The sequence below is a fragment of the Delphinapterus leucas genome, chromosome 4 (genome assembly GCF_059928025.1).
Source record: "Delphinapterus leucas isolate spDelLeu-1000000601 "Yukka" chromosome 4, BTC_Dleu_Yukka2, whole genome shotgun sequence".
Classification (NCBI taxonomy): Eukaryota; Metazoa; Chordata; class Mammalia; order Artiodactyla; family Monodontidae; genus Delphinapterus; species Delphinapterus leucas.
Window position 1 is genome coordinate 33,318,559 of NC_143132.1, and position 25,032 is coordinate 33,343,590.

The following is a 25,032-nucleotide window of genomic DNA, read 5'->3' on the forward strand; positions in this document are numbered from 1 at the left end:
TTAATCAGTTGTTTTCACATATTAAGGAATAATATTATTAAATACATTAAGTAACCAACATCATTAACTATTTTTTTTTGGACAGACAACTAGACTGCATTAAATGTATGTAAGTAAAATGAAAGATTCTTATTCCCCATGGAATATAATTCTGTATTCTAAAGTTTTTAATAATACAAATACAATAGCGATATTCTACATGTCTAACTACTTCTTTAAAATTGAATCTTTGCAATGGAATTACTGGGTTAAGGGTAAGGAACCTCTTTAAGATTTTGAGAACACATTATCAAACTAATTTCTAAGATTATAAAAATTTACATTTTTCCAACAGCGTTTTAGGGTGACACTTTTCTACACTGAGCACCACGAATTTTTAAATCTTTACTTACTTGGGTATGATGCTCACACTCTCTATTTCTTTTTTTAAACATATTTGTTGGAGTATAATTGCTTTACAAAGTTGTGTTAGTTTCTGCTGTATAACAAAGTGAATCAGCTATATGTATAAATATATCCCCATATCCCCTCCCTCTTGCATCTCCCTCCCACCCTCCCTACCCCACCACTTTAGGTGGTCACAAAGCACCGAACTGATCTCCCTGTGCAATTGCAGCTGCTTCTCACTAGCTATCTATTTTACATTTGGTAGTGTATATATGTCAATGCTACTCTCTCTGTTCATCCCATCTTACCGTTCCCCCCACATGTCCTCAAGTCCATTCTCTAGTCTGCGTCTTTATTCCTGTCTTGCCCCTAGGTTCATCAAAACTTTTTTTTTTAATTCCATATATATGTGTTGGCATATGGTATTTGTTTTTCTCTTTCTGAGTCACTTCACTCTGTGTGACAGACTCTAGGTCCATCCACCTCACTACAAATAACTCAATTTCGTTTCTTTTTATGGCTGAATAATATTCCATTTTATATATGTTCCACACCTTCTTTATCCATTCATCTGGCTGTGGACACTTAGGTTGCTTCCATGTCCTGGCTATAGTAAATAGTGTTGCAATGAACATTGTGGTACATGTCTCTTTTTGAATTATGGTTTTCTCAGAGTATATGCCCAGTAGTGGGATTGCTGTTTCATATGGTAATTCTATTTTTAGTTTTTTTAAGGAACCTCCATACTATTCTCCATAGTGGCTGTATCAATTTACATTTCCACCAACAGTGCAAGAGGGTTTGCTTTTCTCCACACCCTCTCCAGCATTTGTTGCTTGTAGATTTTCTGATGATGGCCATTCTGACTGGTGTGAGGTGATACCATATTGTAGTTTTGATTTGTGTTTCTCTAATGATTAGTGATATTGAGCATCCTTTCTTGTGTTTCTTGGCAATCTGTATATCTTCTTTGGAGAAATGTCTATTTAGATCTTCTGCCCATTTTTGGATTGGGTTGTTTGTTTTTTGGATATTGAGCCACATGAGCAGCTTATATATTTTGGAGATTAATCCTTTGTCAGTTGTTTTGTTTGCAAATATTTTCTCCCATTCTGAGGGTTGTCTTTTCTTCTTATTTATGGTTTCCTTTGCTGTACAAAATCATTAGGTCCCATTTGTTTTTATTTCCATTTCTCTAAGAGGTGGGTCAAAAAGGATCTTGCTGTGATTCATATCAGAGTGTTCTTCCTATGTTTTCCTCTAAGAGTTTATAGTATCTGGCCTTACATTTAGGTCTTTAATCCGTTTTGAGTTTATTTTTGTGTATGGTGTTAGGGAGTGTTCTCATTTCATTCTTTTACATGTAGCTGTCCAGTTTTCCCAGCACCACTTATTGAAGAGGCTGTGTTTTCTCCATTGTATATTCTTGCCTCCTTTATCAAAGATAAAGTGACCATATGTGCATGGGTTTATCTCTTGGTTTTCTATCCTGTTCCATTGATCTATATTTTTGTTTCTGTACCAGTACCATATTGTCTTGATTACTGTAGCTTTGTAGTATAGTCTGAAGACAGGGAGCCTGATTCCTCCAGTTCCGTTTTTCTTTCTCAAGGTTGCTTTGGCCATTCGGGGTCTTTTGTGTTTCCATACAAATTGTGAAATTTTTTGTTCTAGTTCTGTGAAAAATGCCTTTGGTAGTTTGGTAGGAATTGCACTGAATCTGTAGATTGCTTTGGGTAGTAGAGTCATTTTCACAATGTTGATTCTTCCAATCCGAGAACATGGTATATCTCTCCGTCTGTTGGTATCATCTTTAATTTCTTTCATCAGTGTCTTATAATTTTCTGCATACAGGTCTTTTGTCTCCTTAGGTAGATTTATTCCTAGGTATTTTATTCTTTTTGTTGCAATGGTAAATGGGAGTGTTCCCTTAATTTCTCTTTCTGATTTTTCATCCTTAGTGTATAGGAATGCAAGAGACTTCTGTGTATTAATTTTGTATCCTGCTATTTTACCAAATTCACTGATTAGCTCTAGTAGTTTTTTGGTAGCATCTTTAGGATTCTCTATGTATAGTATCATGTCATATGCAAACAGTGACAGCTTTAATTCTTCTCCGCTTTGGATTCCTTTTAGATCTTTTTCTTCTCTGATTGCATTGGCTAAAACTTCCAAAACTATGTTGAATAATAGTTGTGAGAGTGGGCATCATTGTCTTGTTCCTGACTTTAGAGGAAATGTTTTCAGTTTTTCATCATTGAGAATAATGTTGGCTGTGGGTTTGTCATATATGGCCTTTATTATGTTAAGGTAAGTTCCCTCTATGCCTACTTTCTGGAGAGTTTTTATCATAAATGGGTGTTGAATTTTGTTGAAAGCTTTTTCAGCATCTATTGAGATTATCATATTGTTTTATCTTTCAGTTTGTTAATATGCTGTATCACATTGACTGATTTGTGTATATTGAAGAATCCTTACATTCCTGGATAAACCCCACTTGATCATGGTGTATGATATTTTTAATGTGTTGTTGGATTCTCTTTGCTAGTATTTTGTTGAGGATTTTTCATCTACGTTCATCAGGGATATTGGTATGTAGTTTTCTTTTTTTATGACATCTTTATCTCGTTTTCATATCAGGGTGATGGTGGTCTTGTAGAGTGTTGCTCTGGAAGAGTTTGAGAAGGATAGGTTTTAAATATTCTCTAAGTGTTTGACAGAATTCACCTGTGAAGCCATCTGTTCCTGGGCTTTTGTTTGTTGGAAGATTTTTAATCACAGTTTCAATTTTGGTGCTTGTGATTGGTCTGTTTATATTTTCTATTTCTTCCTGGTTCAGCCTTGGAAGGTTGTGCTTCTTCTAAGAATTTGTCCATTTCTTTCAGGTTGTCCATGTTATTGCTTGTAGTAATCCCTTGTGATTCTTTGTATTTCTTCAATGTCAGTTGTTACTTCTCCTTTTTCATTTCTAATTTTGTTGATTTGTGTCTTCTTCCTTTTTTTCTTGGTGAGTCTGGCTAGTGGTTTATCAGTTTTGTTTATCTACTCAAAGAATCAGCTTTTAGTTTTTTTTTGTTTTTCTGCAGTACGCAGGCCTCTCACTGCTGTGACCTCTCCTGTTGTGGAGCGCAGGCTCTGGACGCGCAGGCTCAGTGGCCATGGCTCACGGACCCAGCCTCTCTGCGGCATGTGGGATCTTCCCGGACCGGGGCACGGACCCACGTCCCCTGCATCGGCAGGAAGACTCTCAACCACTGCACCACCAGGGAAGCCCCAGCTTTTAGTTTTATTGATCTTTGCTTTTGTTTCCTTTATTGCTTTTGCACTTATTTCTGATCTGATCTTTATTATTTCTTCTGCTGACTTTGGCGGTTATTTTTGTTCTTCTTTCTCTAATTGCTTTAGGTATAAGTTTAGGTTGTTTATTTGAGATTTTTCTTGTTTCTTAATGTAGGCTTGTATTGCTATAAACTTCCCCCTTAGAACTGCTTTTGCTGCATCCCATAGGATTTGGGTCGTCGTGTTTTCATTGTCATTTGTTTCTAGGTATTTTTTGATTTTCTCTTTGATTTCTTCAGTGATCTCTTTGTTATTTAGTGGTGTATTGCTTAGCCTCCATGTGTTTGTATTTTTTACAGGTTTTTTCCTGTTATTGATATCTACTCTCATAGCATTCTGGTTGGACAAGATACTTGATACAATTTTAATTTTCTTAAATTTACCAAGGCTTGGTTTGTGACTCAAGATATGATCTATTCTGGAGAACGTTTCATGAGCACTTGAGAAGAAAGTGTATTCTGTTGTTTTTGCATGGAATGTCCTATAAATAGCAATTAATTCCATCTTGTTTAACATTTCATTAAATGTGTTTAATGTGTTTCCTTATTTATTTTCATTTTGGATGATCTGTCCATTGGTGAAAGTGGGGTGTTAAAGTCCCCTACTAGTATTGTATTACTGTCAATTTCCCCTTTTATGGCTGTTAGCATTTGCCTTATTATTGAAGTGCTCCTCTTTTGGGTGCATACATATTTACAATTGTTACATCTTCTTGAATTGATTCCGTGATCATTATGTAGTGTCCTTCTTTTTCTCTTGTAGTAGTCTTTATTTTAAAGTCTATTTTGTCTTATATGAGAATTGCTACTCAGCTTTCTTTTGATTTCCATTTGTTTGGAATACCTTTTTCCATCCCCTCACTTTCAGTCTGTTTCTGTTGTTAGACCTGAAGTAGTTCTCTTGTAGACAACATATATATGAGTCTTGTTTTTGTATCCATTCAGCCAATCTGTGTCTTTTCACTGGAGCATTTAATCCATTTACATTTAAGATAATTATTCATATGTATGTTCCTATACCATTTTCTTAATAGTTTTGGGTTTGTTATTGTAGGTCTTTTCCTTCCTTGTGTTTCCTGCCTAGAGAAGTTCCTTTAGCATTTGTTGTAAAGCTGGTTTGGTGGTGCTGAATTCTTTTAGCTTTTGCTTGTCTGTAAAGGTTTTAATTTCTCTGTAGAATCTGAATGAGATCCTTGCTGGGTAGAGTAATGTTGGTTATAGGTTTTTCCCTTTCATGACTTTAACTATGTCCTGCCACTCCCTTCTGGCTTGCAGAGTTTCTGCTGAAAGTTCAGCTATTAACCTTATGGGGATTCCCTTGTATGTTATTTGTTGCTTTTCCCTTTTAATTTTTTTTGTGTGTATTTAATTTTTGATAGTTTGATTAATATGTGTCTTGCCGTGTTTCTCCTTGGATTTATCTTGTATGGAACTCTCTGCGCTTCCTGGACTTGATTGACTATTTCATTTCCCATGTTAAGGAAGTTTTTAACTATAATCTCTTCAAATATTTTCTCAGAGCATTTCTTTTTCTCTTCTTCTGGGACCCCTAAAAGTCGAATTTTGGTGTGTTTAATATTGTCCCAGAGGTCGCTAAGACTGTCCTCATTTCTTTTCATTTGTTTTTCTTTATTCTGCTCTGCAGTAGCTATTTCCACTATTTTATCTTCCAGGTCACTTATCCGTTCTTTTGCCTCAGTTATTCTGCTATTGATTCCTTCTAGAGAATTTTTAAATTCGTTTATTGTGTTGTTCATCATTGTTTGTTTGCTCTTTAGTTCTTCTAGGTCTTTGTTCAATGTTTCTTGTATTTTCTCCATTCGATTTCCAAGATTTTGGATCACCTTTATTATCATTAATCTGAATTCTTTTTCAGGTAGACTGCCTATTTCCTCCTCATTTGTTTGGTCTGGTGGGTTTTTACCTTGCTGCTTCATCTGCTGCATATTTCTCTGTCTTTTCATTTTGCTTAACTTACTGTGTTTGGGGTATCCTTTTTGCAGGCTGCAGGTTCAGAGTTCCCGTTGTTTTTGGTTTCTGTCCCCTGTGGGTAAGGTTGGTTCAGTGGCTTGTGTACGTTTCCTGGTGGAGGGGACTGGTGCCTATGTTTTAGTGTGTGGGGCTGGATCTTGTCTTTCTGGTGGGCAGGGCTGTTTCCAATGGTGTGTTTAGAGGTGTCTGTGAACTTACTATGATTTTAGGCAGCCTCTCTGCTAATGGGTGCAGTTGTGTTCCTGTCTTGCTAGTTGTTGGACATGGGGCTTCCAGCACTGGAGCTTGCTGGCCGTTGGGTGGAGCTGGGTCTTACCGTTGAGACAGAGATCTCTGGGAGAGCTCTCGCTGATTGATATTACGTGGGGGCAGGAGGTCTCTTGTGGTCCAGTGTCCTGAGCTCGGCTCTCCCACCTCAGAGGCTCAGGCCTGGAGCACCAAGACCCTGTCAGTCACACGGCTGCCACTGGATTAGCTCCAGTTGCCTCCCCAGGCTGCAATATTCCTGTCCTGTCCTGGTAGGAATGTTGAGGAGCACCTCGCAGGTTCAGCATTCCCCAGCTGGGGAGAGAGCTGCACTCCACTCAGGGTCCGAGGCCAGGCACTGGATTGATTTCTCCCTTGATCAGGCTTTCATGAAGAAAATGAGTCTGCAGAGCAAGACTGAACAGAGACCTAGCTGGACTGGTAAGCTGGGTGGGATTCATTTCTTCACCAAAGTGCTTGGGGAAGTAGTAATTAGTGTAGGGGCAACTAATTACTAATTAGTTCGGTGCCTCTGGCGATCTCCTAGTGGAATCTTTAGTTTCAAGGCTCTGGCCAACATGCAGGCTGGCTCGTGTGTGCGTTCGTGTGTGTATGCTTGTCCGTGTGTGTGGGTGTATGTGTACACTCGTGCACTCGCTGGAGCGGGTCTCTGCACCCAGCACCTTTGGTATAATAAGAGGGCATGTGTGTGTGTTCATGAGTGTGTGTTCGATTAGCTGCAATGGGCTGACAATTTTCTCTCTGTATATATATTTTTTCACTGTCCTCCCACTCTTATTCCAGTTCTAAATCCAACTCCTAATAATACCATCTAACCATGATGAACAATTTTAATAGGCCAGGCACTGTTCTAAGGACTTGCATATATTATTTCATTGCATCACCACCTCTTTAAGAAGATATTGAAAGAGTTATGTATAAGTTTTAATATTTTATGATGCATTTATCTTTTATGTATTTTCTTTATGAAAAAAGTAACTTCTAGTCACATCTTTTGCCATTTTAATATTAAGTACTTTCTGTTTTATTTTTATCTTAACTAATTAATTTATTTTTTGAGTTTTTATTGTGATGAAATACATCACATAGAATGTAACATCTTAACCATTTTTAAGTGTATGTTCAGTAGTGTTAACTATGAATATATTACTTGATCTTAAAAAGGAAGAAAATCCTGTCACATACTACAACTTGGATAAACATTGAGCACACTAAATTTAATTTACTTTTAAGGATTTAACCTTTTTCTTGTTAGCAGTGTTTTATTTTTAATGTTATAATAGAAGAAATGGAAAATATAATTTGATTAATAAAAGTGCTATAGCCAATTACTTGATAAGATGTCTGTTCATTTTTATGAAGAACATTGTATGTGACAGTTGACTGAAATATTCTTGGTTAGAAGTTTCAAAGTTAGAATGTACAGCGTCAACTGTAGAATCCATATGTAGATCATAAAAAGTTGTATGAATAGTGTCTCTTGTCAGAGACATCCCAATATTGGGTGGCCCTGAAAGCCATATTGATGTCAGGACCAACATCACCTCCTAAATGTCAGGCCAGCTAAAGTTCTGGCTTCCACCAGCCTATTCTTTAATCATGAACCTGGGCAATTTTTTTTTAGCAAAGAGTTGGTAAATTTGACCTCAAGGAGGGAGAGCAAAGAGTTCCCCAATATTTAATTTAGCTGTGTTAGATTTATATTCATGTCTAAATTTTGAAATATTTATAGGGTTGAAAATTGAAACTATATATTTAAACCTTCTCTTCAAGTAGCTATCTTGTTTTATACAAAGGCCATTTCACAAGTGTTTTTCTTGAGTAACCTCCTAATCAGACTTTGCTGCACTTCATCTTTCTCTAGTTCATGGGCTCTGACAGGGAAATAACTCACTATCCTATTTTTCTAGGCTAATGATATTAGTATGTATAGGTCATTTTGGTTTACAAGTCCAAATGAGTTTCAGTTTCCTGATAAATAAGAATCCTTGTAAATAACCTAAGAATATGCTCTCTCAAATACTGTTATTTATACCTTGCTAGCCTAAGAAAAAGGCTATTGCCATTTTTATGGATTCATTAAACTAGTGGTGGGTTGCTATATTGTTCATATCTTTCCATTGAAATACAGTCTACATAAAAATTAATCTTAAAGAAGCGAAAATTCTCTATACAGCATTATTTATCCATTCATGAAATTGGAAGAAGTTACCCCTCAAGGACCATAAGCTACGGCCTAATATTTGATCCAGAAAGCAGAGCAAAACAAAATAAATATCAGGGCAAATAGAAAATGTGCTATTTTTCTGAACCTGTGGGAGCTGGGTGGTCAGGAATAGGTCTCAAAAGAAGGCCAAATGATATCCAGTACTGTTTCTGGGGATTAATATTCATTTGCTGGATATTATGACTGAGAAAATAATAACTTTAAAAATCAAGTAATACATCCAAAATTGAGAAACATTCAGCAATTATGTTAATTTGTAATGAGGAAGAAATAAATGACTAGAGACCAAATGTGACACATCAAACAATTCTATAATATATAGAGACTTGTGAGAGGGTAGAATTACAGTAAATTCTCCCTTCAAATCTCAATGGTTTTTATTTATTTATTCATTTAAAAGTTTCCTTTTTGTTTTTCACAACTCACACACATACACACTGTATTTTATTTTTACAAGAGATAAATAAACTGACACCATCTTCCAATCCAAGAACATGGTATATCTCTCCATCTGTTGGTATCATCTTTAACTTCTTTCAACAGTGTCTTATAGTTTTCTGCATACAGGTCTTTTGTTTCCCTAGGTAGGTTTATTCCTAGGTATTTTATTCTTTTTATTGCAATGGTAAATGGGAGTTTTTCTATAATTTCTCTTTCAGATTTTTCATCATTAGTGTATAGGAATGATCAATGGGTTATTTTTTAGATATATTTCATCCACATACATTTTTCTTTATTTTTAAAGTTTATTTGAATTACTTTAACATATGACTTAAATTTTAATTTATTATAAACATGACTACTTTTATTCTCAGTTTTCCTCAGAGAATTGACTTCCTGCAAGAACATTAATGAAGTTAAAATTGTAATGTTGTTCTTGTTTTAATTATTTAAAAAATATGTAAAATATGTAAAAATAAACCCCTCTAATGTAATAGGAGTTATTTGCAGTGAAATAGGTAATTCAAGATGTATACCTCCAAATATATAAACTTTGTGAAACTTTGTATTTGTTTAATAGCATTAATTTGGCTGAAAAAAATTGGGCATCTTAGAATATGTTTGTTATTACAAAAATATTAGGCTCATATTGAGGAACCAAAAATCTTAAATTCTATATCAGGACCTTTTATGTTACAAATGACACAAGGATAACTCAAATTGTATTAAACAAGAAGTAAAATCTACTGCTTCAATCTTCTCAAGGGTCAAGAAAGCTAACTTCCTTAACTTCTAAACAGTAGCTCAAACAATGTTTACTTTATTTATTCATCTCTATCCCCACATCCCATGTTACCCAGCTAAGGGGCCTCCAGTGTGTTAGCTAAGCAACTACAGCCATCTTATATTCCACATTCTCCCATGTCACCAATTAGTTGGGGGAAAGAGATGTGCCTTTCTAACTGCAGTACCTGTGGGATAGGTATATCTCCTGCAATCTACAGTCACAAATCTTCCCTGTCACTCAATGACGAGAAGAATGTGATATGCTGACTGGTTTAAGTCAATCATGGCACGTTCTTTGAGCTGAGAATAGAATAATTTTCATAGTAATAACACAAATAAGACTGGGAGAAGGACACATTTCCCACACACACAAAAAATCAGGTTCATGTGGGTAGGAGTAAAGGAAAAGGGAGACCCGAGGAACACTTGCCCATAGCAAACAATATTATTAATATTAGTGGGACTGTAGATTTGAACAAGTGTAAATGGTGTGATGTTATCAAAATGAAACTGTAATTTTGTCTCCCATTTCCCCTCAGTTGGGGAGACATTTTTCTTCTGCCAATAAATGATAACTCTGGAAGCCTCATGATTTTTTTGTCACCCTTAGGTAATAAAGAATCCCAGGGTTATTTTATTCACAAAATGAAGTCTTGATTCCAAAAGTAGAATGTTGAGTCCAATGTATTTAACATTTCAATATTTATTCTTCCCAATATCCTCTTTTCATAGAGATATTGTTTGTTGGTGGGCTGCCTGACTTTTTAGAAGGAGATGCCTTTGGCCTTCCTTACCCCATACCCATGAATTCACTTGGTGCAGTAACTGATCCCTCTTGGTTTGGAAATATCTGGAAAGAAGAAAGGGAATGTACTCATCCTAAATGAAGCTGTCTTAAGATGGCTTTGGCTCTTTGGAAATGGCAGATGTTTGAAGCTCACTCTCTGCTCTTTGGTGATGTCATGAAATCTTCAGAAGTCACTTGCTGGATTTCTCTGACTATATACCTATGGGATGGGGGTTTCTACCCTTTAGCCACCTCTCCAGTCTTCCTTACCTTCTCATTCTCAAAGGTTTTCCTCATACCCTCTGACTCTCTTGGGTTAAATCCTATTTTAAATGAGTCTAGATTGACTTCCATGTTTGACCCACACATGAGAGCCACACTGTTACATATTTTTACATTGCCATTGTTGGAAAGGCAGTTACTTTCTAATTGTAAGCTTCTGTTCTCTCTCTGCCCAGCCGTCTCAGGCTGAGAGCCACGTCCTCATATCTTGAGTTCCTTTAGACATTCCTTGCATATCCATCCAGTATGACGTGGTAATTCTAGGGGGACCCATATGAGCTGTCCAAGGGAGTTTCCTTGAAATTTCTCCTACTGGTACCTCCCTTTCTTTCTGTAAGTGAGTGAAAAGCATTAGCTTTTCCTCAAGAAATCTGTACAGATCCTTGTAACATTTTTAGACTTTCAGAATGAGTGAGGGGTTCCAAGTGACAAGAAATATATTCTGATTCCTGGTTCCCCCACTTACCCCATTCTTTATGTCTTGATTTACAACTTAATTTGTTTTAAAACTAATTTTAGAACTCTAGAATCAGTTATTGATGGCATTTCAGCTTAAGTTTTTTCAATTTGAATACAATAATAATAGCACACCAATCTATAATACCAACAGAATAAAGTTAAGTACCATTATCTACACTATTTCTTAAATTTTGCTTTCCAAAACAACCCTTCTTATACATGACACATGAGGAAAAGATCCAAGTATTATCCAATAAGAGCAAATCTTGACTTCTTCCTATGTGATGTTCTCATTTGAAAGTGCTTTACATGTGTTAATATATCCAATATTCCTAGTAGCTTATGACATATATACTAATAGTATTTTAATTTTTCAAATGAGGAAATGAAGGCACATAAAAGTTAAATAACCTTGCTCAAAATCACAGGCATAATATATGGCAGATCTAGGATTTAATGTTAGATAAATGACTCTGGATCCCTAACTCTTAACTACACATATTTCCTCCTTCTAAAGATTATCAAATGCCTATTCTTCTCAAAGTATTTCATGTTGCATAGAAAGTAATGTTGAAAGAGTTACTTTTTTGTAACAGATAAATTGGAAGTTAAGTAAAAAGTGAATTAGTATATGACCAAATATTAATTAATATACTGCCTTTTTTATCTCAAAGAAAACATTCAGCCCCTTCACTCTGAATTATATATCTTACTAGCTAAGATAGGTTTATGTGCCACAATTTACACACTTAAACAAATTTTCCTTGGAGGCTGAAGCTGTTAGAGGGGTGAGTTTCCTAGAGAGAATACGAGAACTGACTCCTGTAGGGCAGACCCACTGCTGAGTGTGTTTAAGGCATATGTGCAGATAAAGACTCATCTCAATAGCAACACATTGCACCTCTACCTTTCCATGATACACAGTTTGTTTGGTTAGTGATAAAAAAGTAATTTGAAAACACCCATCACAGAAAGTAAACTTTCAAGTAAATACCAGCCTTAACATTTAGAAGAGTTCAGTGGCTGGAAGTTCTTTTTTCTTGTCACAGGGATAAAACTTATACCATGTAATATGAGCAACTTTTGCTCTCCTTGCACACAAGTTGCAATTAGGGTCATATCAATTCATATTCTGCACCCAGTGATTGTTTAATGCTGTACTCCAGTGCTACACTAAGTATCATATCATTCATTCTATATGACTACTTTGAAAATTGCTTCTAAAAGTTTGTGCCAAAAATGCTCATGAAGTGAACAATTTACTATCTTTTCACTATTAAGATACTGAAAACTGTCACTTCAGGAAATTGGATACTGTACCCTGTAAAATATGTTGTTCAGAAGATTTTCTTCAACAATTACTACCTATCATCCATCAGCTTGTGAGTGTTGTATTTAGTCAGTTGTTAAATTTAATACTGTAATAACATTTGGATGTCAGGAAAAGAGAAGTATGGTGTTTCAGTGAAAAAACTGAAGGTGGTCATATTTGTGTTTTGTTTGTGTTTTATATTTTCTTTATTTAGCTATGCAGAAAGTCAAGTGATTTCTGGGCACATACAGGTTTGTGCTACATTTTTAAACATGGTTACTTTCACTGATGTTAGTAGACACTGTTATGACATCACTTGCAGATGTCAGATATTGAAAACTAAGATTTTTATTTCAAGTCTTTCCCAACGATATCTATTATTATTTTTTAATTTCTATAATGTAAGCTCTTTTTAATCTAGGATTAACCCAATTTGCTTATTTTTGACCAACTTAAATGGCAAACATTGCTTATAATAAATAAAAAATGTATACCAGTAACAATAATTAAAATGTTGGATAACAATTCAAATGCATCCTCAACTTTCAAAGCTTGACTTAAAGTCCTGTTCCAGCATGAAGATATCCCAGACTTTTTTTATCCTACATGACTTCTCTCTGTTCCGAAATCACATCACTTATCCTCTTATCTGACAGGTAATCAAGTAATCAGGTGCAGCACTTGACATCTTTCAAAGTATGATAGTGCCATTTAATATATGTGTTAATATTTCATGTTTAAACCTTACAGTAATGGGCATAATAAATTTGTAGTTTGTTCAAACTCTTCTGGACAATAAAGTTAGAATGATGGATGATAGTTCTGACCCTGAATGAGTCACTCAAAGTCTCTCTAACTCAGATATTTATTCTTTTTTTTTAATGAGCTGTAATTTACCTTCAATAAAATGTATGAATATCAAGTGTTCAATTCAATGAGTTTTGGAAATTTTATACACCTGGTAACCATCACTAAAACTTTTCTATCACCCAGGGAAGTTTTCTCATTCTCCTTTCCCCCCAGTTCCTACCACCATCCCACTATCTGAGGTAACCACTCTCTGATTTCTACTACCATAGATTCATTTTGCCTGACTTTGACTTCATAGAAATGGAATCACTTAGAGTGAATTTTTATGTATATCTTCTTTTGTTTAACATATCTTTGAGATTAATCCATGTGCTGTATATGTCTCTAATCCATTTCTCGTTTTGTTGATATGAATAAAACAAAATTTGTTTTCATTCCCTATTCTTTGACGTTTGAGTTATTTAAAAATGTTGGGTATTACGAGTCGATTTCTTAAACTGTCTTGAGTAAAATTAATCTATGCAATAGATCTTGAGTAAATCTTCTATGTTAGTGTTTATAACTATAAATAAAATTATAAACTGTCTTTGTAATCTTACTAAATTAGCTTATTATGGTAGCTTTATTGGTAGATTCCTTAGGATTTTCTTAGTAGACAATCATTCCATCTGTCACTAGAGGCTTAAATTTTTCTTTCCAATATTTATGTAATTAAGTTTTTGTTCTTGTATTATTGCATTAGCAAATAAGTATCTTTAGTGCAATTTTGAATAGGGTTAGTGAGAACACACACCCTCACTTTATGGTAATATAGGACAATTAAGTATGATATTAATTGTAGTATTTTTGTAGATACTTTTTAACTAATTAAGGGAATTCTCATATTCCTAGGTTGCTGACAGTGTTTATAATGGAAGGGTATTGAATTTTGTCAATAACTTTTACTGCATTATTAAGATAATTTTTATTCTTTATTCTCCTAACATGATAAATTTCATTGATTTTCAAAGAATAACTCAATCTTGAATTTCTTGGATGAAACCCACTTGATCATAATTCATTCTCTCTCTCTCTCTCTCTCTCCCTCTCTCCAACCCTCCCTTCCTCTCTCTTGTAATATCTCATTTCTCTGTCATAGTTCTGTGGTATCAGGGTTAGGCCAGACTTCATACTTCCTTCCATTTTTTCTAAAACGGTTTTTCTCAAATTGATATTATTTCCTTCTTTAATGTTTGAGTAATTCCACTGGTGAATCTCTCTGAGCTTTGAATTGTTTTGTGGGAATTAAGTTTTTTCAATAGATTAAGGTATGTTCAGGTCATTTACTTCCTCTTGTTTTAGTTTTGATAAATTGTATTTTTCAATTGATTAACTTAGTTGAATTTATTGAAATAAAGTTGTTGCTAATATATTCTTATCATCCTTTTACTAGCTGTTGGATCTGTAGTAATTTGCCTGATATTGGCAATTTGTGTTATTTTTCTTGATGGGTCTTTCTCTAGGCTTATCAACTTCATTAATTTCATCACAGAGCCTATTTTTAACTTTTTTTTTAACTTTTCTCTATTGCTTTTTTCTGCCCTATATAACATATTTCTTCTCCCATTATTAGTATTTTCCTTCTACTAATGTTGCTTGAATTTGCCTATTTTTCAAGGTGGAAGTTTAGAAGACTGATATTAAGTCTTCCTTTGTTTCTCATAGGTACATTTAAAGCTACAAGTGTTCCTCTAAGCACTGCTTTAACTACACCCCACAACTTCTGAAAAGTTGTGTTGTCATTATCATTCAGTTCAAAATGTTTTCTAAATTTTTTGTGACTTTTTCTTAGACTTATTGGAAAATTAATTGCCCCATTTTAACTAAAAGAAACAGAAACTTCTCTTTATATGTGCTTTCTTATAAATATTTTTCTTGGCAAAACTGCAACTGAGAAATAGGAAGAAAAGTTTATCTATGAGTTTAATTAATGGCCTTTGTTATAAGATACAAGATAAGAAAAGCAAGACACTCAGAGCTTTTGGCATGATTTACAGTGTCTGTACAATTTCGACTTATCCAAAGAAGAGTTTATATAGTATTCTTGGTAAAGAGAATGCCATCTTGACAAAATCAGTTTTATTTTTAAAAAAGCTTTATACCCCCCCCACCATTTTATTTACCATGTGAAAATCATGTGAACACAATATTCTATTAGTACAACAGTAGGGTTAATTTTCTATGATTTATATCTTCTAGATTTATGTATTGGTTTAATTTGTGCAATAAGCAATCATTGTTTTTTCCCAAAAATTATATTTACAAAAATATAGAACTGTGTGTGTTCTCCTTTGCTGTATCAAATTGAAAATTCTAATTTAGCTTGAGCATAAATGTGCTTTTGGTGGTCTTTGGTTAGTTGGATTTATTTGACATAACCTCAATAAATATAAAAGAATTGGTGTTTTACAGAACACAGTGACCATAATAGAATTGTTATTAAGAAAAAAGAAGAATTAAATAAAAAGAAACAAAACAAAATACTTCTATAAAATAAAAGAACTAATCGTAATAAAAGTTCAAATTTCTTAGAAATAAGCAACATTGAAACAATTACCTTTTAGAACTTGTTGAATGCAGATAAAGCAAAAGTGGAATGGAGTTTTGTTGTATTTAAGGCTAATTCTACCCATTCTACTTTATTTGACATCTATGAAACATTTCCAAAATTACAAAATTATTTTTCATTCCTTAAGACTGTGAAAAAGAGGAACTTTTATAGGGTAACTTCAAATCGGAATATTCTAATGGACATAGAATCTAAGCAGAATATTATCTGTTACTTACAGAATAAAAAGCACTTCTCTATTTTGAAGCAGGGGAAGTCTATGGAGAGCAGTATTGAAGAGCTAGAGCAAGGAGGTTCTGTTGGGAGGGACATTTCCATGGGACTCTTGCATTTCTGTATGTCTTGCTAGTAGGTGCCTTGTTGGCCTTTATTCTAGACTATTTCTTCAAAAACGTTTGTAGTGCCAACATATGGAGCAAACCCAAAGTATTTTATTGTCCAGCTTAATAAAAATAATGTCTCTCTAAAGAGCATAGGTCGAGAAGGTGTATAGCCCATTATAAAAGATTTGTGTTCCCTAAGCTTGAGGCTCTTCAACAGTGACACAAACCCATTCTGCACACGGCATCCATCTGTATCCCTCCACACTGGGACCTGGGACTTGGGGGGTCAAGGGAGCAAACACAAGCATGAAACTTGTACTAAGAGTAATAAAGTCCGTTGCCTCTGATCCAGGAATCCAGGGTCTTCCGTCAGCATTCATGAACCGTGGCACATTAACTTGTAAGCTGGCAAGTAGAGTGACATCTCAAACAATTCACAGGTCTATATCATGACAAAAAGTGGAAAAGAAACTGAGCAGTCTGGGGGAAGGAAGAATATTGAATTAACTTGAATCGGAGAGACTTAAATTGCGTTGGATAAGTGTAGTTATGTAGACTGCCTAAAGTTCCAAACTGTTAAGGAGCCAAGGACTCTGGTAGAATTGGGCTTAAGCACTACTTCCAATTCCTTATCACATGAGGGCTCTAAATAGGTGAAATACAAGGCATACTTGTTATATAAAGTTTCTTTGGCACATCCTTCAGAAATGGGTGTTGATGTTTGATGAAGGAATTAAGAGCTTGCTTGTACCATTCCGTAACCTTATCTTATCAATGGGAATACTGTTAGTGCTGGTTTAAGGAAGAAAGTGGGCATTCTGATTTGGTCATCATTCTGGCTGTGAGGGGGGACTAAATGATGCCATAAAACTAGTTCAAATTTCCTCTTCTATGGAATAAATTATCTAACATTGAGAAACAGAGGTTTTAACCAGAGATCTGGCAATGTGACATGAGAAGCTGACAAAAGAAATTTTCACATATTGAGGTATGGGGAAGTCTTTCTGTCTCATACATGATTTAGCTTGAACTTTATGCTAAATAGAACAGCCTATTTTACAGCCTGTCAAACATTCATTGTGGATCTGCTTTAACCATTAAAGAAAATAATGAATTTAAAAATCAAAATGGAGTAACTGTGGTTTAGCATTCAAACTGGAGCTGGGTGGCCATTGTGGATATGGTTTCAGACACATTCCTGTATTATTGAGAACTTGAATTTTCTGAACTGTTTCAAACTCAATGACACCACCAGCCATTCTCAAAACAATATCTACTAGCAGCTCCTAGTTGCAAACTTATGGTCTTAAGATTTCCCCTTGTAACTATGCAAAAATTTTGGACCCCAACAAATCCTTACTTAACAAGCAGCTTAACTTCATGCAAGCTCCAATCCTAATTCATGGCAAACAATTTATGTAACTTTGTGGATTTTGCCACTATGAGCCTTCCCTATTCTGCAGTCCAGCAAAACACAATTCAAGTACTTTTTGAATCTGTGTCTCCCAGGCTATAGTGCTCATTTTGGCTTGAATAAAACTCTTTTCTATTCCTATTATAGATTGTATATTGATTATTTGCATTGACAAACCTTTACAGATGACTTCCCACTGAAAATACTGTGATATGATGACTGATAGGAAAGAGTAGTTATGCCAATACCATGGGTTCCAGAATTTGATAGGTTGCTAAATAGTTGTAGAAGTGGAAGGTAGATAGCTGAACAAAAGAGAAGAGATGATAAGAGGCCCTAAGCAGTCTTAAATCTGACAGCAGCCTTTTTATCCAAATTGCAGATGGCCTTGGGTGGGTGATGAGACAAATGATACTGTCCTTGTTGGATACTAGTAATTAGAATTATAGTGGAGAGCTCAGATCGTAGCCAAGGGAAGAGGAACTTGAATTTTTATTGAATAAAGTCAAATATAACCAGAAAGGAATATCTTGGACACTGAGAAACACAAGGGTGATGTAAAATTTGAAGAAACTTAACTTTGAAGTGGTGATGTGTTGGAATTCAAGATTTCATTACCCCTTGGGTCAGTCTGACTTATACTTAATTAATTTCCCTATTGATTTAAATAATGTTATCAAGAGAGGAACAAACTGAACCTATCTGAAAATGAAAAGATACAGAAAGAAGTAGAATGAGAAGAGCAATTACTGCCCTTGTAAGAGAAAAAAACAATAGCCTTAGAGAGCAGGTCAGTTTTGAAAAAGCCGGTGAGGCATTGAAATCTAAGTCTTATCCTTGGAGTACATGGAGCTCCTTACTAAAAGCATCCTGTATTTTGATACTGATGTGGAAAGAATGGTGAACTGCATCTTCCTAGGGAAATTTTTCTAAGTTTTGGAAAAGGATGCAAATCTAGGTATGGAAAATACAGGAGATACAGAAAACATTTCTCCTGCCCCACTGCCCAAGACACACACTTCACTGATCCCTGGTAAATGTTGAAACCGCATATAATGGCTCTTATTCATTCTATAGAAAATAACCTTTGCTTCAGAAAACCTGAATAATGTTACACTTATTCTTGTGTACTTATGATGACCCTGAAATTTACAGAGAAAATTGCTGTGTTGTCAGAAATAACGGTTACCTGTGTTATGTGTCCAGCCTCAGGGAAACAACTATAACTATTTTCAGTTTAGAATTTGCTACTTCACAGATACCCTGGGGTATATTGTTCAACCATGCCTCTCATTTATGTTTTGGTGTGTAAAAGAGAAACTGGGAAGAAAATAGAGATGGATCTGATATATCACAGCTGACATGTTTCTGTGTTTAGATAGCATTCACTTCACTGGTTCCCAGGAATCAGGGAGAAGAAGAAGGAAAAAGCAAGAGGAAGCTGCTGGGAATTGCTTCCCCTAATTGGAGGGGATTTCACTGTTTGTTAGTGCAGTTACACATAGTAGAGTTAAAGAACAAGATCAAAGATCCTCATGGCTGTACCACACAGGAGTGTGCCACAATAACAACAAAGACAAGAACTCCCAGATGTGGTACTGTAAACAGCAGATGGAGATCAGGTTTTCTTACAGAATTTGAGGATGCCAAGTAGGCATGCACTGGATATCCATTCATTAAGTGCAGTCAGAGGGCATATTGCAGCCATCTTCTACCAAGAGAAGCTGCCTAACCGTTCCAGAATATCTGCTCACTATAGATTTCATATGATTTGAAATATAGAACTGAATTCCAAGTGAAAGTATTTTGCATGTTTTTCTGGAACATTGATTCTCAACAGTGAAGGTACCACCCCCTAAGGAAAGTTTTGGAAATCTGTGGACACTCTTTTCCTTGCCACAATGAATCGGGGGGTAGGTATTTGGTGCTAAAGGCTTTTAATGGGAAGAGGTCAAGTATCTTAGACATTCTGAAATGTCTGGGACAATTCTTCATAATGAAGAATTACTCTGAATTTCACAAAATTCAAAATTTTCCCCCAGCTAATCACTTATGAGAAATGTTATCTGATATGTAGCATGCTTTGTATTCAAACATAAAGTTTTGGGGTTTTTTTCGGAGTTTTTAGTACATACTAAAATTAAAGAGTAGACTACTACACAATACATTGAGGGGGGAACATAGCATTCTGTTGTTATTTTTCAGAATTACCAAGAATTAGTGTTCATTTCAAGAAACTGCGTCTTTGAACTCAATGGTAATTATGGAACTTGAGTTTTCAGCAGAACGTTCCTGTGCCTCTATGCATTTGTAGCTGGGTTTCATGATGCCTATAAATGTGTTTGTGTGTGTGTGTGTGTGTGTGTGTGTGTGTGTCTGTGTGTACAGGCATCATTCATTAGATTTTCTACTGTAGTCAGACTAGAGCATTTATAAATGAAACTATTTTGTTATAAATTACATTATCTTTTTATCTCCCTTACATTAGTGTGTTTTTAAAATATGTGTGTGCAATAAATAAGGTGTTACAAAATATTTACTATTAAAAGGGGGCTTTTGTTCTGAGATAACTGAGAACTCTTTTCCTAGACTATGCACACCTTTGATGAAGCAGTGCCATCAACTCTGCCACCATCCTCCCTGTTCTCCCCTGGCACTGTGCCACACGCCAAAAGAGGCATATTGCTGAGTGGTAGCTAGGCTTGTACTTCTAAGCACTCTGGAAGGGGTATCAAAAACACTTAGCAGGATGCTATATTAACTCAAGTTCATGCTGGTAATGGACAGAATGGGTCTGTTTTTCTCAAGCATGAATATTATCCCTCTCCTCAATCATTTATCCATATTCTTTTTTTTTTGAACTCTCCAATTATGTCTCTAGTTTTTTATTAAACTCAACCACAAACTGAATTCACTTGCCTTTCACTGATGGTTCACATTTACTCAGAAAATGATAAAACTGTCCCTTTCTGTTTATATTAATGTTTCACTATTAATTAGAAATTGATAAAATTGATATAAAGCCTCATATAAAATTAGAAAAATAAATAAAGCAAGCTCTAGAAGAGAGCTTGTAATCCCTGATCATCATGTTTAATATTACATGAATTATTTCCTTCAGTGTTTCTGTGGGAAGCTCTGTTTTTATTCCTGACCCAATCAGTAATATATTGTCTCATGCAGCAGGTTATTGGAGGACCATAGTTGTGTTTGGGTCATTTTGTTTGTAATTTTTAATAGAGGGCCACATAAAAATGCTTTTAGACACAAACTCTAAAGACAGGCCTGATCTGATAGCTTTCTTTTCATCTCTTTCTGTCTTTATTTCTGTCTCTCTCTCGCTTTTTATTTATCTATTGTAATTTGAAAGTTGGTCTATTTTAAAGCAGTCTGTTACTGCAACAGTGTTTTTGAAACGCTGTAGTAAATAGCCTATTTTAAATCAACCACTCAAGAAATCATTAACAGCTTATATGTAAAAGAAAACAGCATATAAGGTAAATTTTTATGGCTGAGATCTGATGCTCACAACTGAGAGAAAAGCGGGGAAAGTCTTTCTTCATTAGCAGCATGACCAAAGCACTTAGGGATTTTATTCCCTCACATCCATTATTTCATCTATTGTCCTAATTTAATTTTCCATGATTTTCCTGACAGTGAAGGCTGGCAACTCTTAACTACAGTACAAAAGGTTTGCAACACTCATGTTAATAATTACACAAGCTGTTGAAGCTTTTTGCTAAAGGGTGTATTGTCAAAAATATCAAATTTAGACAAAAGCAGAAGCTACAGATGTGAGTGAAGCTGGAATCCCTGAGTGCCTTTGTTTCTTATCCACAGAAAGAAACCACCTTGTGAGGTGTAAATGTTAATAAAGCATTCACACCATGTGGAACATTTTGAGGGCTCTAAACAGGAAAACAAGATCTTTGGAGAACTGCCATCAAATTGTTGCTGCTTTTGTCCCTGCTGTCACCTACCAGGATCCTTCTGACAATATAAAACTATGATTTCTACATTCTTTCTTAGCCAAATCAATTAGTTTTCTAAGTATATATTGGCTAGCTTTGGAACAGCTGATCCAAAAATATAGCTTTCTAAATGTGGATAAAAAGTAAACTTGAGTCCAGTATCCTTCTACATTTTCTTTAAGGATGCAATCAGTTACCCTCATTTCATTCTTCATGATTACAGAAGATCAAATTTCCCACTGTGTGAAGCTGCCTTGTACCGCTGAGGCTCATGCATTACCAGTTTTCCATCCTGCGCACTAGACTCTGAGTAAAGGTGATGGTCATGGGTTATTATAAGGAGTCTTCAAATACCTGCAACCATCAAATATTGATCATAGACTAAAGGAGTATTATCTCATCCATTTAGTATCAAACCTTCTCAACTATAAGACGCTTTTGTGAAATATGATATGCCAATGCATTTAAAAGTGATACCTAACATACAATGGTGTTATAGAGATATTTGAGATATGAAACCAACACATTTTACTCTCATGATCCTACCTTCCCCCCAACCATTGAGTAAATGCCAATGGGCTGAAGGAAGTGGCTAGAACTATAAACAAAGAATTGCTCATCTTTGAATTTTCATTTGCTTTTTTGAGTCAATTGAGAAATAATAGATCCCTAAAATAGGCTATTTATATAGAGAGATATTTTTTCTTAAAAATCTTCAAGAATAAATCTTGCTATATGTCATTAGTTGAAGAGTATAAATCTAAGGAATGTTTCTTCCCCACAGGAAGGAGTGTGACGTCCTGATAATTCCTGAAAGGTAAGCCTATACTGGAGGTGATGATACCAGGTGACGATTTTGCCAGAATCTCTGAGAAAGGTCCTAGCACACACCAACTACACTCATCCCTCCATATAAGTTGTAGAGGAAGTGTAAAGGAGAGAGGCTTTGTCCCATTTACTCTTTGGAGCTCATGAGGGTAGCTGCATTAAAACAGAGGTGATAACAAGACACGTTTAGGCAGAAAGAAGACCTGAGACAAGAGCTCTGTTTCCAAATAGACTGCATGTGAAATTGAATAAACACTTGAACTCTGGGGTTCCTTTTAAATAGCTGAGGATTGAGTGGTGGGTCTGCCTAGGGTTCAGCTGAAGGCTGAGGAGAGGAGTCCGTAACAGAGGCACCTGTCTGGGCAGATGTAAGCCATACTTACAGGAAGAGCACAATGGAGTCTTTGGTTTTAGCAGTGCCAGAGGGTTATGAAAAGGAGCCTAGAGATATCATAGCAGAGTGTTAACTGCGTGGACTCAAAAGAGTGACTGCTTGGGTTTAAATCCAGCCCTGCCTCTTACTAGCTGTGTGACTTTGGGCAAGTTACTTAAACTCACTAGACTTCCATTCCATTGTTTATGTGAGATTATTAATAGAGCCTTCCTTTTAGGGCTGTTATTAAACTAAATCAGTTATAACTGTAACACACAGAATAGTACCTTGCACATGGTAAGCGCTGCGTATGTCCTTGTTAAATAAGTAGAGTCAGCAAGGGGTAATAGCTGAGCTCTCTGTGAGTAGTCATGGTGTGTTTCTCCTTCCAAGAGAACCATCAGTCACAGCAGCTGCAGGCACTTCCTTGTGGATGCTTATAGGGCAGATACCAATGCCCAAAAAAGGATGAGATGAGCTTTCCTCACCGCTGACTATCCAGAAGAGACAACAGGTTACAACATATAGACCAGATTAACCCCACCATGATCTTGCATAAACTTCTCACTATACCAAAATGCCACACAGGAAAAATTTTTTAAAAAGAAGGCTATTTCAAAGAAAAATCATGAAAGACTGAGCATGCACCCTAAAAAAAATAGTACTAACAAGTTTTTTCACTTTTTTGTACCTCACTAAGGGCATTTGTGGGTAAAATCAAAGATGAGATTAATTATAGGTGAAAAAAACTTTCCTTAGTTATTTTATTCTTTCATTTAATTTTGGCACATCTGAGTCATGTTAAATTCAGATTCCACAAAAATATCTTTTTCTGCTTTGTTTTGTTTTTGGTTTTTGTTTTGTTTTGGTCAATATATATTAAAAGTACAAGTACTGTCATGAGTCATACCAGCGCAAACTTTTCTTTTCCTTGACAAAGTGTGATCTTGATTCTTGAAATGTTTGAGAATTACACTTTGGACCATTGCTTCACCTCTGATGCCCTTCTATCAAACAAGTTGACCTACAACCATTTCATGACTCTCCACTTTAATTTCAAACTCAATCTGGAATCTCCCACAGCAAACATTTCAGAACCATAAAGAAAATAGGGGAGGGGAGAGAGACTGCATAAGTAAAATTTAAATGGCATCATATTTTTTATGTACCTACAAAGTTTTTTAAAATTTTTTAAAATATATTTTAATTTATTTTTGGTTGCGTTGGATCTTCATTGCTGATTGCTGCACGCGGGCTTTCCCTAGTTGCGGCGAGTGAGAGCTACTCTTCGTTGCAGTTCGTGGACTTCTCACGCTTGTTGCAGAGCACAGGCTCTAGGCACTCAGGCTTCAGTAGTTGCAGCACGCGGGCTCAGTAATTTTGGTTCGTGGGCTCTAGAGTGCAGGCTCAGTAGTTGTGCATGGGCTTATTTGCTCCACGGCATGTGGGATCTTCCGGGACCAGGGATGAATCCGTGTCCCCTGCATTGGCAGGCAGATTCTCAACCACTGCACCACTAGGAGAATTCTATGTACCTACAAAGTTTTTATATTTTTAGAGAGATTGGAACAATTGTAGTTACCTTTGATTGTCCATACTTAGCTCTTTGATAGCTTGAATCAATATTGATGAAATCGTTGATATACTATATAAAGTTCCCTGGAATATATTATTAAAACTAATATAAAAATGGAACATTAATTTTGATTTTACAATCTCTGGAAGTTTCTAAATGTTTCTATTTTAGACTTTTTTATTATTGAACATAATTATGAATTTAAAAAAATTAGTTCAATAAAATATACTTTTTTCTACTTAAATAGGAGAAAATTCATGTGAAATCTAAACACTTTTAGATTAATTTAATTTTAGTAAAATAGCAAATTAATTAAGGCATGTTTATATTATTAACAATGGTAATCGTTATTTGGCTTTTAGTAATATACTAATCCATTTCAGCCACTCATGTTAGCAAGACCAGGATAATGTTATTGGCTTTAATTCCATAGTGTGTATGAATCTCCACCCTTCTCAGTAAATAAAGCAAAAGAAAATCTAAAATCTAGCATAGGAACATTCTTCACAATAGAGAGACATGACTCTTCTTTTAAAAAAGAAAAAAACTCTTTTGTTGCATAGTGTTTTACAATTTTCACAGCATTTGTACATACCTCATAAAACTTCTAAAAGTAAGATTTTCTACCTTGCTTTCTCCTAGTATGGTAACTATTTGACAAGACTAAGCAGATATAAGAGAACAGGTAAAAACAGAGTAATTAAGTAACTTGTCCAAGGTCATCCCGATAGTTAATAAAGGAGATCAGAATAAAAACAAAAATCTTTGGATTAATGTAACATACATATAATTGACTAGATGATAGTTAAACAGGAAAAACACAATGAGAAAGCAAGCCAAGGGCTTTTAAC